This window comes from Indicator indicator, chromosome 1, assembly GCF_027791375.1.
Source record: "Indicator indicator isolate 239-I01 chromosome 1, UM_Iind_1.1, whole genome shotgun sequence".
NCBI lineage: Eukaryota > Metazoa > Chordata > Aves > Piciformes > Indicatoridae > Indicator > Indicator indicator.
Window position 1 is genome coordinate 24,948,798 of NC_072010.1, and position 15,881 is coordinate 24,964,678.

At 40.0% G+C, this 15,881-nt stretch overlaps 1 protein-coding gene across 3 annotated transcripts in view; it reads right to left on the reverse strand.

The window, feature by feature from the left end:
• Positions 1 to 15,881, reverse strand: part of STARD13 (StAR related lipid transfer domain containing 13) — a 255,593-nt gene that overhangs the window by 105,185 nt on the left and 134,527 nt on the right. The gene's annotated exons all lie outside the window — the stretch shown is intronic.

Here is a 15,881-nt window from a genome sequence, read left to right on the forward strand (position 1 = left end):
GGATGCAATACAGAGTACCTTGCAGAACTGGAAGCTCTACAGCAAAGTTGCAGGTCCCAGTTCAATTATCTCTGCTATTGTACACTTACTACTTTATATTAAACTGAAGAGGACAAGAGTTACACATGAGAAAGGTTTACTGTTGTTTATGCCACAGGAATATGGGCAAGATACTGAATTTACCTCACTCATAGACATGGTATTAAGTACAATGTAACCAATGGACTGTTCTTTGGTGGTTGTTAGGGAAGGAGACAGAAAAAGCAGGCTTCTCTTTGACTTGGTCTCCCACAGCATCCTTATAGCCAAACTAGGTAAGTGAACTTCATATAATCTGGGTGACAACCAGCTGGACCACTAGTCTCACAGTTTGTGATCAGCAAAGTCCAAATGGTGGTTGGTTACTAGCAGCGTCCTTCAGGGATTGATACAGATATTGTTTAATGTCTTTATTAACAACCTGGATGATGGAATAAAGTACTCTCTCAGCAAGCTCATGGATACCAAACTGTGGAGAAAAGGGTTGATATGCTGGAGGGCTGCTCTTGAAAGTGACCTTGACAGGATGGAGAAATTGGCTGACGGTTCGATGCAAGTAAATGTTAAGTCTTGCAGCTGGGATGGAATAACCCTCTGCAACAAGGCAGGCTGGGGCTAACTGGACAGGGATGGTGCTTGCAGAAAAGAACTCTAGGATCCTGTTGGACACCAGTTTGAACATAAGTGGCCAAGAAGGCCACTCTCACACTGGGCTAACGTCTTAGGAAGGATGTAGCCAGAAGATCAAAGTAATTGATTGTTTCTCTCCAATCCAAACTTGTGAGACTACTCTGTTCAGCTTGGGGGTCCCCAGTACCAGAAAATCATGGACTTAGCAGAGCAAGCCCTGCACGGGTCATCAAGATGGTCAAAGGGCTGAAGCACTTGGCACTGAAGGAGAGATTAGCAGAGATGGATTTTGTTGTTAAATAGAAAAGGCTAAGGCTAGAAGAGTTTACTGCTGGCTTCATCGTCTACTTAACAGGAAAGTGGAGCCAGACTCTTTTTAGAGGTTCAGAGCTGGTAGGATGCAAGGCAAGGGAAACAAGTTGCAGCATTGTAAACCCTATTATATACAAGGGGAACAGAAAATTCACCACAGGAGTGGTCAAATACTGGCACAAGTTGCCCAAAGAAGATTTGGAAGCTTTAGTGTATCAGTCCTTGGAAATGCTCAGAACTAAACCTGGCCCCAAGAAACCTGATTTAGCAGTCCCTGCTCTGAGCAGGGGTTGGACTAGATGAGTTCCCAGTGTCTTTTCTAACGTTAACTACTCTGTGATTCTGTAAAGTGTTTCGTCTTGATGCCTGGGAGGCTCTTGTTCATTGAAGTTTTGGAGGTTTTAATAAGCTTCCATGAAGTAGATTGATATCAAATCAGCAGTCACAGTTTCTAAACACCAGACTACAATCAGGTGTATTTCTTGCATTTGTTCTGCTACTGTGGTGCTCTTGCACAGAATATTTGTCTGCAAACAAGAGTTATTTTGTTTCAGTACAGTACTTTTCTTTGCTGGGATCTGTTCAGGCATTGGAACTCTTGGGTCTCTGAGACAGCAAAACAAGAATGTCTCTTACAAAGCTGATGTGAAGATAGTATGTTACCATATGTACACCACCAGTTTTCTAGGAGTGAATGTTGTCTGAGTCCTGTAAAAACTGTATTTCAGTAGATAGCAATTTTTTTAAAGAGACTGGGTAAAAACTCAAGTTGAAAAGTTAATAATAATTTTGGTAAAATACAACTATGCAGAGTCTCATACTTTTTTTTTTTTTTTTTTATCCATATTGAAGAATACCTTAAAATGTCAAGAGCCCAGTCTGCTGAATGTTACATTTCCCTCCAGGTTAAGCTTCAGAATAGAAACCTTTAAATTTTAGTCAATCACTCATGTCAACAAGAAAGGGTCTAAAATTGCCTCGGTGTCAATGACTAAACAAAGTATTTCACAGATTGCCTGACACCTTTTATACTTACTTTGTCAGTTCAAAATTGAAAGACATCACAGAGTATGTAAAGAAACAGAGAATCAAGTTAATCACAGATTTTACAGTTTGGAGAAGATGCAGGATCTCAAAATATTCAAAATGAATCTGCCTATGTGCCCTTCTACAGGCCACTGAAGCATAAATGTTGCATATATTTCTTAGCATCTCAGATTGTGAAGAGTACACCAATGTCACTAAACCCCAAAGTTTAGTTAGTCATGAGGTGCTGGGTGATAGGTTGGACTTCATGATCTCTGATGTCTTTTCCAACCTTGTGGATCTATGATTCTACGATTCTACTCAAAAAATATATTGCAGCACCTGATTTGACAACAACCACTGCCATTAAGATCTGCATGTCTGCTAATTGAAGGACGACTTGTAAAAGATAAAGCTTATATGTTTAAATCAGCAAATGAATTTGTACCTTTTTGTTTGTGATAAAGCTGTAGTAATAGTTACTTAAAGGTAGAATACAATACAAACATTTATACAAATGCTGAAACCATGACAACAGGGAATTTGATTCTTCTTAATGAATTGCTAAAAAAGCACCACAGATCAATATTTTAAATTCCCGTTGCATTCTTTAATATGAAACACTAATCACGGTTTTATGTAATTTTATTAAAGCTTAAACAAAGACACATACCTAAATTCTTCATGAATTACATATGTAGTTAAGTATCTAACAAGAAATGATCATCACTACAAATCTATTTCAGATTTTACAACAATTGTTTAAGACAGCTGAGCCTCCTATGAGCTGAAAGAGTTATGTCAGCATGCAGCAGCTGCTGCTAATAACCAGCATGTGTTGGCAAGAACTTTTTGTTTTCTGAAGATAATTAAAACTTGCTAGTATTCCAGCTGCTACATAGTCAATATGGAATACTTTTTAAAAATGGGTGGTGTATTTCTGCTTCACTTTAAATGGATTGTGGCCATCTCTATTGAACATTCACTACACACAATTAATTATACAACTTCACTTTTTCATATGTTTTCTAAAAAACAAACTATATGCAATAGTTTAGACTGGTCAGCTTCAGGTTCTCAGGAGGAAGAAAGCATTGTAAGAACAGAAGGGTTTTGCTGGACAAGGAAACATATGCATGCACCAACATGCACCCTCATCCTTAAAATTCTGTGTAATCTGTATCCAGCTTATATTTAAAGGCTACAGTCTCTTTACTGGCACAAAGAGTGTTTCAAAAAACTTTATTTTCTCAGAATCAGACAGGATGTACCATGGAACTATAAAAAGCCCTGCCAGTGTGAGGAATAAATAGCTCTGTAGAGCCATTACAATAAAAATACCATGGTTTACGTTGGCCCTTATTAAAGCTTTAGGATATTTCTAGGACTTCAGACTACAGACTTCCTCTAGTTCTCATGTAACATCATAAACAGCAGCCACTGAAGACTATCTTCCTATTAAGACAACCACCTCAGGCTCTATGCCCAACAAGAGTCCAACAGCAATGTAGCATTTTTCTTAACCAAAGCCTTCTACAAAAGACCCAAACTACAACTTTCTAGAACAATGGAACTTCAAAGGTCTGAGCTATTTCTGATTAACACATAACTACTTGGTTAAATACAAGTAAAATGGTTTCTTGAATAAACTGTGTGCTTAGTTCTGAAAAAAGAACTGGTTTGAATCAGAGCCTCTGACGTCAGGACACAACTAGTCCAAAATATCATTATTGCCAAGGAAGCAGGAAAAATTCCCCAATCAGGATTTTTTTTTTTCTATAGCACACATTTCACAGTTTGCTATTTGTACAGCCAATCTAGACACAGATACCTTGAGCAACTCTGCCTAGTGGTCCTAATTGGAGGCTATTGGAGAGCTAATGAATGAAGATTTCTGGAGAATGGCTCCTCCAGGGCCAAAAAAGTGCAGACTGGAGAACTGTCAGAATCAAGAAAAGCAGGATAGTGAAATCATGGTTGAATGAGGCAAAGCAATTGACTTCTGCATTTTTGGAAATCTTAATTTCTATGTAAATCAGTTAAATTACTATAGCATTGTATTTGTTTCACACCTCTAAGACCTGACAGAATATTCTATAAAAATACAAAGGCAGATTGCTGTGCGCTGAGTGGATGCAAAAATTCTGTATCATTTCAACTTCCAGCAACAGTGAACTGTTTAAATTATTGTACTTAAAGTGCCTAATGCCCTCAGAAGTCTAATTTTTAGGCTTAGAAAAATATGTAAATATATATACAAATATCTATTAAAATATCTATACAAAGACCAATAGATAGCAATAGCCATAGCAATACTTCACAGGTAGTTTTTGGGACATGTATCACAGTATATCAGAGGTTGGAAGGGACCTCAAGAGTTCATTGGGTCCACCCCCCCTGCCAAAGCAAGATCACTTAGAGGAGTCCGCACAGGAATGCATCCAGGTGGGTTTTGAAAGTCTCCAGAGAAGGAGACTCCACAACCCCCCTGGGCAGCCTGCTCCAGTGCTCTGTCACCCTCACTGTAAAGAAGTTTCTCCTCATGTTGAGGTGAAATCTTCTATGTTCAAGCTTGAACCCATTGTTCCTTTTCTTATCACTGTGAACCACCAAAAAGAGCCTGGCCCCCTCCACTTGACACCCACCCCTCAGATATTTATGTGGTTAGAGATGACCTCCAGGATGAGCTGCTCCATTATCTTTCCAGGGATGGAGGTGAGGCTGACTGGTCTGTAGTTGCCTAGGTAACACATTGGGCTCTAGGTCACAGGAATGGACCCTGAAACTGTGGAAGGTAGCAGTATGTAGCAGGGCTAACAGGCACATAAGTGCCCCTCTTCGCAGCTCTTATTGATGTTGGCTTTCCACATGCACCTGAGGTGCAAAGTGGTTTTCACTGTCACACTAAAAAGATAATCCAACTAACAGAAAAGGTACTAAATTTCCCTCAAGTTATAGTCCAGTTCTCTCAGCCATCTTAACAACTCTGCTGTGGATATCAGAAGCCAGATTACAGTCTTGAATTACGGATCTTCTATTTTGTCAGTCTTAAAATAGACTTTAAGAACCCAGTATTAGAGAAAATAAGTATTACTGAAAAAAATAATCCTTAATTCAGATTTTTTTTTAGCAACGTCAATTGTTCCCTCTCAAACTTCAGAGGCCGGAACTAATGAATTGATCTTAAGATAAGAGGCCACTTGAAATAGTAAGACTTTCAGCAAGAAACACTGCCATTATGCACCAGGGAGCTGAAATGCTTATTATGCAGCTCAGCAAAAACTCAAAAGACACAAAGTGTCTGATATGACTGGCAGCAGCACCATCTAAAAATAGACCCACATAAAAGAGAATTAAAATGTCACATGAAATTTCTTCCTTGCTTCAGAAGCTGGTGGTGAATACAGCATTCTTGGTCGGAATATACAACCCCTTGTGCCCCATGTGCAAGGGCACACCATTGCCTCCTGCAGCCCCTCAAGAAGCACATCAGGGCTGTAAGCTGCTGGGGAGAGATGGCCTTAAGTGTCTCAGAGATGAACCTCAGCCACACATTTTCTTAGGCAGCAGCACTTATGTGATGTTTGAACAGCCACTGGCAGCACAAAGACAGCTCTGGCTTTCAGCATGGAGCACTAGATGACGATATACAATCCCTGCCATGAATCAGCACTGATAATACTTGATCCAGGCTCCATTATCCAGGCAATGGTGTGAAATGCAGCAATGGCTCAGGTTTTGGCAGGAGGATCTGGTTTTAATGCAGAATCAGCAGTTTGACTAGTAAAGAGGTTTTGGGAAAAGTATTCTGAGTATCTGAGCCTGTTAATTTGGAAGGGGCTCATAACAGATATAGTCTGATGCTTGCTGAATTTGAAAGAAAAGAAACTCTTTAACTCTGGCTAAGACCTAGGCAGACTATCATGCTTTTAACAAAGTGAAGCTGACAGAATGGCAGTTTTTAAAACTCCTTAGAAACATACATATATATAAAAATATCACTGTAAATATGAAAAGAAAAAGGGAAAAATCAGAATCCAAGGACTTACTGTCTCTCCATCTGTGCCAGCTATTAACTTTTGGATTTTACATTACTCCCCTCAGATAAATGTTTGCAGGAAGAGAAGGCCATTATCTTTGAAGTCACAAAATGAGTAGGTATTCAGCTGCCATCATCAGATGCAATTACAGACACAAAACTTAGATTCATCCCACAGAACATTCTGGTTTGCCAATCTGGCAATATTATGAAAAAGCCACATTGTGTGGCTCTCAGTCTTGTCCTGTCCAGACTCCCACTCCCATACCAGTTGGAGATTAGGAGAAACTAATCATTCTCTTACTTCCTGAAGCTAAAAGGATGCAAAAGGACAGGGCCTTTCCCATGAGTTCCACACTTGTGCCATCTGAGTGCTGATGAGATACTTCTCAAATATAGAGTCACTGTACATCTTTGGTCCCTTTTCAAATCTTAGGTTATTTGGCAGGATGTTTGATGATGTTACAGTTATTGGAACAGGCAATGTGATCTAGTTATTTGGAGTCAGTTATATGCAGGTTCTGATTACACACAGATTTGGGATATTGACTTCAAAAGAAGGCGGCTGGGGTTGTGGTTAGCTCATGCAAACTGTCTGCTGCATAGTATCAAACAACGGAAAATACTTCAGTAGTTTTTTTTTTTTTTTAACAGAATTTACTTTTGGTTTTACACATTACACGAGTGGAAAGGCAGTTCATGATAGGATACATTCGCTTCTGTAAATTTCCTTCAGAAACTTCAAGCATTAAAAACTATTACAGCAGGAAATTTTTACCTCTTTTGGGGTAAATACTACAGAAGCATTAATGTTAAATCTTTAGACATGTGGAGCAAGGTTTCTCCTTGTTTTTATCTTCTGTGGCAGTAGTGGTTACATTTACACTGTTAAATAAAAGCCTGAATCTCATTTTTCCAGTCAAGTGGCATCACTCAGCTCACGTTTGCACTGTCTAGGACTAGTCCTCTCTCCCACAGACTTGCACTGGGTTGAGTGATCTGGAGAAGGCAAAAACAGAACCAGAGAGTCATTTGCTCAGCAGAGCATGGAATACTCCAGCTCACCTCCCATCTCTCTTATTTATCAGTACAGACATGCTCACTTTGACTCAGAAGGACATTTTACTGCCATAAACCTAGCTCCACCACAGGATCGTAATGTGTTAAGACCCAACATCTGCAAACAGAAGCTTCTGCATGATGTGCATAATGCACAATGAAATAGTGGCTCAAAGGATACTCATAGTAAGGAAGGAGGGAAAGTTGTTAGAGATCTAAGAAAAATAACACATGCTGGGGGATTGTAGAAGCAGTAGCTCCTTTGTAGAGAAGGACCAAGAGAAGCGTAAAAGCTGTACCATCGTCCTCACTTCTGGACACATTCTGTATTAAAAGCTGTACTGCATCCTTTAAGGAAATGCCTTTCCTTAATGAGAGGCTGTCATATTTTCCTGCAAACGTGCAGGAAGTTGAGAAGTCTCCTAGAAAATCACAGGTTTAGGAGGTAGGGGATGTTGGTGGGTGTATGTTTGTGACTAAAGAGGATAAAAGATGGAATTAAATAAGAGATTTCATTTTGAACTTGCTACTTTTTTACCATACTCCTAAACCACCAAAGTGATGGAGAATCAGAAATAAGCAAAGCACAATCCATAAAATAAGCAAACCATGAAAGACACTAGCAACACATTAAGTAGGAACAAATTCAGATACTCTCTAGGCTGTTAGGACTAATGAGACGACAAAAAGTATATATAGATTTTGCTTCCAAATCCTGAAAACTCTGCTCACACAAGCAGACCTTCCTCTATCTACAATCCTATTAAAAGAAAGCACAACTATTGCCAGAGGCCTGTAATAGCTAGCTCATTAAAACAATACCAGTTGACATTATTAGGATTTATTATTACACTCCTTTAGTACAGAGAAAGATTCATCTGAGTAAGTTGCAGGGCTGAGTCCTTCTTTGGCAAAGGACATTTAGTGGAAAGCAAAACGTCTGGTACATTCTAGCAAGTCAGCTTCCATTCTTAGCAGATGGTATTTATTTAAGACATACCACACAGCCTGTATTTTAAACTGTTATTTCTCCAGGTTTGCCTAACTTATCACAAGGACAGAAACTTTTGCTCATCTGCAGGTGTACGCATGTGAAAACCACACGTAGTGCTATCTTCTTCACCCAGTAGAATTAACCTCCTCAGTCCTACGACAGATGAGAGATGAAAGGCCACAAGGTATTTTCAGATTGAGTCATACACATTCTTTTCAGCTAAGCCATAATGCTCCCAAGTTCTCGGAATCATGCTGTCTGCACTTCAATAGCTTCTAAAGAGTCCAGCTCAAGGTGCTCAAGCCCACCTCTCCCCTACTTTACTATCATGTGCAATTAGTGTTGTAATGGTTTGCTCTAGTAAGCTCAGCTGACTCCTTGAACTGAACCTGAAAGGGGAAAGAACAGATTTTTAAGCAAAAACTACAACATGTAAGAATTTTACGAGGCACGAAGATGAGGATCTACTGACGTGCCCGCATTCAAACACCCATAAAACAAGTATAAATAATAGATCACCTAACTAGCATATTCTGGATCAAGCCCACAGGCCACATAATTCATCATTTTATCTTTGAAAGAAGCTATTAGAAGGTGTAACAACCTCCACTATGGACAACTGCTTAACAACCTAACTACTCAGTCCCTTCCATTAGAGGCTTAAACACTACTCTGAATGTATGTGATGCCCTATATGAAACAGCTCCTATAATTGTTTAAATGCAACTAGAAGTCTGAGAATATTGTATGATATGAGAAAGATAAAAACAATGACAATAGCTAAGATGCTGTCCATGACTTAGCAGTTTGCATTTGAAGCAAAATGAAAATAAAGTCCACAAGGATCTAATGCCTAGAGGGGGAAAGAGTATCTGCTTGGAACATAAAACTGCAGATTTTTTTAATTAACATTTACCATGACTATGGTACAAATACTGCACTTCAATTTTAGAGATTTATGTATAAATACAGATATAAGATTCTCCTAGTAATAGAAGTGATATATAGGGATTCTCTTAATTAATCTGTTTTTGTGTGTGATTTCCATTTCAATTCCATTAAGTAGCATTTTATATACCCACAACTTATCACTTCTTCTAAATTTAAACTAAAAAAAAAAAAACTACTACTTTTATTACTCTGACAATTCATTTAGTGAGCATATATCTTGCATTTATTGGCTTAAATGTCTTTTAACATTACTGGCTCTAATTATACAATAGAGTTGATGTGAAAATTAAAAATCCTCCTTAGTGATCAATACAGAAGATAAATAGCACAGCTGCAGCTGTTCGTTTCACCACAAGTAATTTCCAAACAAAAATGTCTCAAGTTAAGATTTCACCCTTGGCTGAAATCTTGCTTTCAGTGAAATTGAGAGCAAAAGTCCCCTAACTTGAAAGAAAAGTCAAGATTTAATTCTTGGTGTTCAACCTGCATGTATCAGCAGATGTGTCACAGGCACTCAGTGGCTGGGAAAAGTTATAAAGTCAGAAGGACTCACTATCACCACTGTGACTATCTCCAGTACCACAGAGGCATTTCTTGATAATTTCAGCTTTTGAAGCCCTTTGCCAGGCAGTGGCTTCAAGAAGGGTTTCTCTCTTTCAAATACCATGTCATCTATAAAGCACAAATTTTTAAAAACTTTAATTAGCTGGACTGCATTTTTCCCTACTACTATGTATTTTTTAAAAATATAAACACATCTCAGGGTTTATAAATACCCTTCAAGACGTTCACATTTTTTGTGTGAAAGTGTCACACAAATACTTCAGCCATCCTTGATGAGCGTACCCTCAGGCAGTCTGCAGATGCCACCAAGCTGAGTGGTGCAGTTAACACATCAGAGGGATGGAATGCCATCCTGCAGGACCATGACAGGCTTGAGCCTCAAGCCTGTCATGAGGTTCAACAAGGCCAAAGGCAAGGTCCTGCACCTGGATCAGGGCAATCCTGAGTATCCATCCAGAGGGACCTTGACAGGCTGGAGAGGTGGGCACAAGCCAACCTCATGAGGTTCAACAAGACCAAGTTCAGGGTCCTGCATCTGGGTTGAGGCAATCCCAAGCACAACTACAGGCTGGGCAGTGACTGGCTGGAGAGCAGCCCTGAGGAGAGGGACTTGGGGGTGCTGGTGGACGAGAAGCTCAACATGAGCTGTCAATGTGCACTTGCAGCCCAGAAAGCCAACCAGATCCTGGGCTGCATCAGGAGAAGTGTGGCCAGCAGGTCAAGGGAGGTGATTCTCCCCCTCTACTCAGCTCTGGTGAGACCCCACCTGGACTGCTGCGTCCAGTTCTGGAGCCCCTATTCCAAGAGGGATATGGACATGCTGGAAGGTGTCCAGAGGAGGGCCACCAGGATGATCAGAGGGCTGGAGCACCTCTCCTATGAGGACAGACTGAAAGAGTTGGGGCTGTTCAGTCTGGAAAAGAGAAGGCTCTGAGGTGACCTTCTTGTGGCCGTCCAGTATCTGAAGGGGGCCTACAAGACAGCTTTTTAGGATTATCAGGTAGTGACAGGTCTAGGGGGAATGGAATAAAGCTGGAAGTGGGGAGATTCAGGCTGGAAGTGAGGAAGAAGTTCTTCCCCATGAGAGTGGTGAGAGCCTGGAATGGGTTGTCCAGGGAGGTGGTTGAGGCCCCATCCCTGGAGGTGTTTAACGCCAGGCTGGATGAGGCTCTGGTCAGCATCATCTAGTGTGAGGTGTTCCTGTCCATGGCAGGGGGGTTGGAACTAGATGATCCTTGTGGTTCCTTCCAACCCTGACTGATTCTATGATTCTATGATGTGATTGAGAGTAGTCCTGTAAAGAAGAACTTGTGGTTACTGGTGGATGAAAAACTGGACATGAGCCAACAATGTGTGCTTTCAGCCCAGAAAGTCAACCACATCCTGCCAACAAGTTGGGCGAGTAGATTCTCCCCCTGTATTCTGCTCTGATCAGACTCCATCTGCAGTACTGTGTCCAGCTCTGAAGCCCTCAGCACAGGAAACACACAGACCTCTTAGAGCAAGCCCAGAGTTGGGCCACATAAATAATCAGAGGGCTGGAACACCTCTCCTATAAAAAAAGGCTGAGAGAGTTGGGGTGTTCAGTCTGAAGTAGAGAAGAGAAGGCTCTAGGGACACTTTATCACAGGCTTCTAGTTCTTAGAGGGGGCCTATCAGAAAAATGGGGACAGTATTTTCTTCAAGACCTGTTGCAGGAGGTAATGACTTTAAACTAAAGAACCATAGATTTAGATTAAATATTAGGAAGAAATTTTTTATGAGTGTGGTGAAACACTGGAACAAATTGGCTGCACAGATGGTGGATGTTCAAGGTCAGGTTGGATAATCTGATCTGAGCAACATGACCTAGTTAAAGATGTTCCTGCTCATTGCAGAGGAGCTGGACTAGATGACCTTTAAAGGTCCTTTCCAACACAAAGCATTGTCTGATTCTATGATTTCAAGAGTACAAATTTAGAAAAAAAAATATTTTAAAAGAAATCCTACAATTGAAAAACTCTAGTTTATCCAAGTTTAGGGCTAAGAACTTGAGGAAAGTGTGTATAAGGAAGGAAAGCGGATGGTGAAGATGCTGCATGAGATATGGGGTATCAGTTTCTAATGGATCTTCAGATACTCTAAAAAACAGTTTCCACAGACTTTGTCAAGATTTTATACTGTTTCATCAACCCAAAGACCTGTGTACCATGAGCACACACCTGCCCCACACATGTGTGGCACTGGAGAGAGTGATGGACCATGTCCTGGAGGTGGTCTGCAAGGCGGCTCTGAAGCTGAGGATGTTCCTTCCAGTGCACTGGGCCACCCTGGCCCCAGACCTGTCCTCTCCTCTGTGCCTGGGCTGGAGCACAGACCCAGAGCTCATCTCAGAGCACCATCAAGTTTGACCTTGAATGTCTCCAGGGATGGGGCCTCAACCACATCTCTGGGCAACCTATTCCAGTATTTCACCACTCTCATTGTAAAGAACTCCTGCTTTATGCCCAACCTAAATCTACCATGCTCCAGTTTGAAAACATTGCCCCTCCTCCTTACATGCCCTTGTAAACGGTCTTTCTCCAGCTTTCCTGTAGGTCCCCTTCAGATATAGAATTATAGAATTGTATCCTGTTTCCCATCTCCACGGATGGATAGGTCATCTGTATCTGTGAGCATATCCAGAATGTGATTGGGGCTTTTTTTTAATGCAGACCACAGCTGCAATGTTTTCACTTGACTTACAAGTTCTCCTTTTTAGTATGGGAGTGTATTACACATTGTTTTACACTAACAGTTGAAATTCAAAGTAATCTAAAATGAACATATTTTTGCCAAGTCACTTGCATCCCTCTGTTAACACCTTCCACAAACTGTATTCATGCTTAGAAAAGAGAAGAATTATACATGCCGAATTAGTTCCAAAGGGAAAACTATAGACAGAAAAGTACATTTGTTTGCACCTACAATGCTTGCTCAAACCAGACAAATGCAGGTGACACAGACGTAACAGTACTTGTAAAAGATCAAAACTGAACTACAGCTTGTAAGAGTATAAAACATCTGCTGAGTGTTGAATGGAGAGTTTGCCTTGAAAAGGTAGATCACTCCATTGAACAATGCCCTTTAACTGCTTTTGCCTGTGGACATAAACGGAGACAAATCTCAGTGTTACTCACTGTGGGTTGGAATTTACTCAATGAAAATAGGAATTTTTCTTATTTTCATCCGTTTCTTGATATTATTGTCTTACCGAAAATGCAGCATTAGAATCAAATTCTATCATAGATGAATAGGGACATTTCTTCACCTGTAACGTCTAGCTGTGTTGGGGCAGATGGGGCTTCATTCACCTTGACTTACACTCCACTTCTGCTGTACAGTCAACAATTTCAATTTAACCTTTTCAAAGTATGGCCTCAATTCTTCATTACTTTCCACCTACAGCCACTTTTATATTTTCTATTCTGCACTGGATTTAGTCATGTACTGTGAAAGAATTAACAACTTAGTGACTCCTGTCATATAATTTCTTGAAAGTCACCTCCTTATTTATTTAAAGAGAACATGAGTAATCATTAATGACTTCTCATACAGTGACTGCATATACAGTTTGAATAAATACCTCAGACCAAGCATGCTACACCTTGTTCCTTTATGCTTAGGCATGTGTCCCCTTCAGCATGGAAACTAACGGGCTTATAGGGGAAAGGGAATCATCAAAAGATCACATTTTGAAAAAACCTATTTAATATCAGACAGATAATTACTACTCACATTCAGACGCCACCACATAATTCTGCCTCAAGGAGTTGGTGGTGTACATAAACCAAATATTTAGGACTTTCAAAGTATGATCTGATTAAAATAACAGTCTAGTTCCTTTCATTTCCCTAGTGGTGGTTTTCTTTTTAGAAATGATTAAATAGCGTAATTCCTCTAATGATTCATTTAGTTTATTTTTAACTAACACCAAAGGAAAACATAAAGGAAGCCTTCTTCAGCAAACGTGTTTTTCAGTGATGAAGAAAAGCTGTATTGCACAATATGATACACAGAGTAATTTAGCATCATTTAGAGTAGTCCATGCAGCTAGTGGCTGAAAACATAGCAGTATCTGCAGGCGACTGTATGACACTGCATTGGTGAACCAGATTCCTATTCTGGAATGAAAAGTTTTCGCTGCTTTTGCACTGTCAGCTGGATAAACTGTGATTTTGTACATAATTCCTTTCACTAAGGAAAAATATCCCTCGTACAAAAACTTCCATGTTTCCTGCCATTGGTGCCTCCAGAATGAAAACCAGCAACTGAAAATTACGTGCATGAGTGGTAGAGAGTAGGTATTAGAACAAGCCCCAAGGCAGCTCAGCATTTAAACATGTGGCAGATCTGTTTTGAGCAAGGCAATTAAGCAAGTAGGATTCACTATTCCAGCAATATTAAAATGTAAGATGTTTCTCAAAACACATGCTATATTCAAATTGGGGAGGTACTAACACAAGAACTGGGACAGCATGGTTCAAATACATTGTCTTAATCACCTTAAAATGTATGATTCAAGGACAACCAAACTCAAGACTATCTAATAATTTACACGTTTACATGTTTTGGTTGTCATCTTGCTTTAGTTTTCAATACATTCTTCATCAGCTGTTCTGCAGTACTCCCATTAGTAACAAATCCCACTTGTCATTGGGTAAAACTCATTAACCTCTAAAAGGGTAGGCTGATATCTCCATTCATATTACAGGACTCTTCCAGTACCCTCTGGGACTGCAGTACCACACCGCGTACAGTCTGAACAAGGCAAGCACAGACATGCTGACCCTATGAAACCTAGTGAAAGTCATGTCAGTGACTGATGGGTCTCGAGTTGTCATTCAGAATAAAAAATAAAAGTTTCAAATTGAGTTATACTAGATAGATTTTGCTTTTTTTTTTTTTTTCCAATACTACTAACATAAATGTACCAAAATTGTTAGTCACTACTTGGGGCACTACCTATAGTTTTGCATTACATGTGTGTATTCCTACATGGGCTCATACGCATAGTTCAGCATCTGTTTGCACCCATAATTTCATAATTGCTAATGAACTGACACTTCACCAACAGCACACTCCATCCCCAGTTTTCCACCAATAAAAGAAGTTAAGAAAGCCACAATGCATTTTTAGTGACCCAGAAATCACAAATATTTAATACACTGAACCGCAACACATATCACATCACCAAGGACCTATACGAATATAATTTCCCACAGCTCTCTGCAGGACAGGTTGGAAAGCTATGGCAGAGGAGTAGAGGTCATTTATCACAAATTGACCATCCGTACAACAAGCTGCAGGAAGAAAAGTTACAACTTGGAAACTCCTCCCTGCCCCCTCACACAGCCCCTCAAAAGCCTCAGCACCACTAGGTGACTTGGCATCTCTGGCTGTCCCACACATCTTATGGGTTACAGGTTACAAGAGGGAACCTTAAACAGCACTGTCACAGCAGAGGAGTGTAAATCCAGCTCAACCACAACTACTACTTCAAAGCTACACTGATATTAGCACTGCACCCAAAACATTTTCAAATAAACCTGGAGAGAATTAAATTACCCTTTCTTTCCATTCAATCCAGGCCGTACATTGGGTACACAGAATGACATAATATCCTTCCTGAAATTAGAGCTGCAGTGAGGACCACTATCCTTCAAACACAACCAGTTCCTGAGACAGCCTTGCAAACAACTGCATTTTCCTAATTGCCACAGAAACTATCTTTTTCATCTTTTTTTAAAAGCTGGCCAAAGAATTATGTATTGTTTTCTTCATAAAAGCAATTAAAATTTCATCACCATATCCCCGTACTTCTGCCAGAGTTTGACAGCCATGTGTATACAGAATCTTACTGGAAAGCAACACCCAGAAATAGCCACTCCATTTAACTGCTGATGGTCAGAAGCTCACACCAAGTTCCCTGGTATTTGCCAGATATGACAATAAATGATGTTAACTCTATGCCTGCCCCTGGTTTGACAGAATCAAACACCTTTTTGCAAGCTGTCAAGAAGGCAGCTGTTATCTTCAGGATTTTAGTTTGTTTTTTTTTTTCATGACAAACGCATGAGGTACTCTTTTTTGTGCATGTAGGACCACATACACTTTGGAAACTGGTATTTTTGGAAACAGGATTCCATACAAAACTATGATCGATACAAAACCATGTACTGATTTACTTTTTAGTCTGGAAAAATCAGTACAGTCACCTTTGATATTTTTATCTGTGCATTAACAATT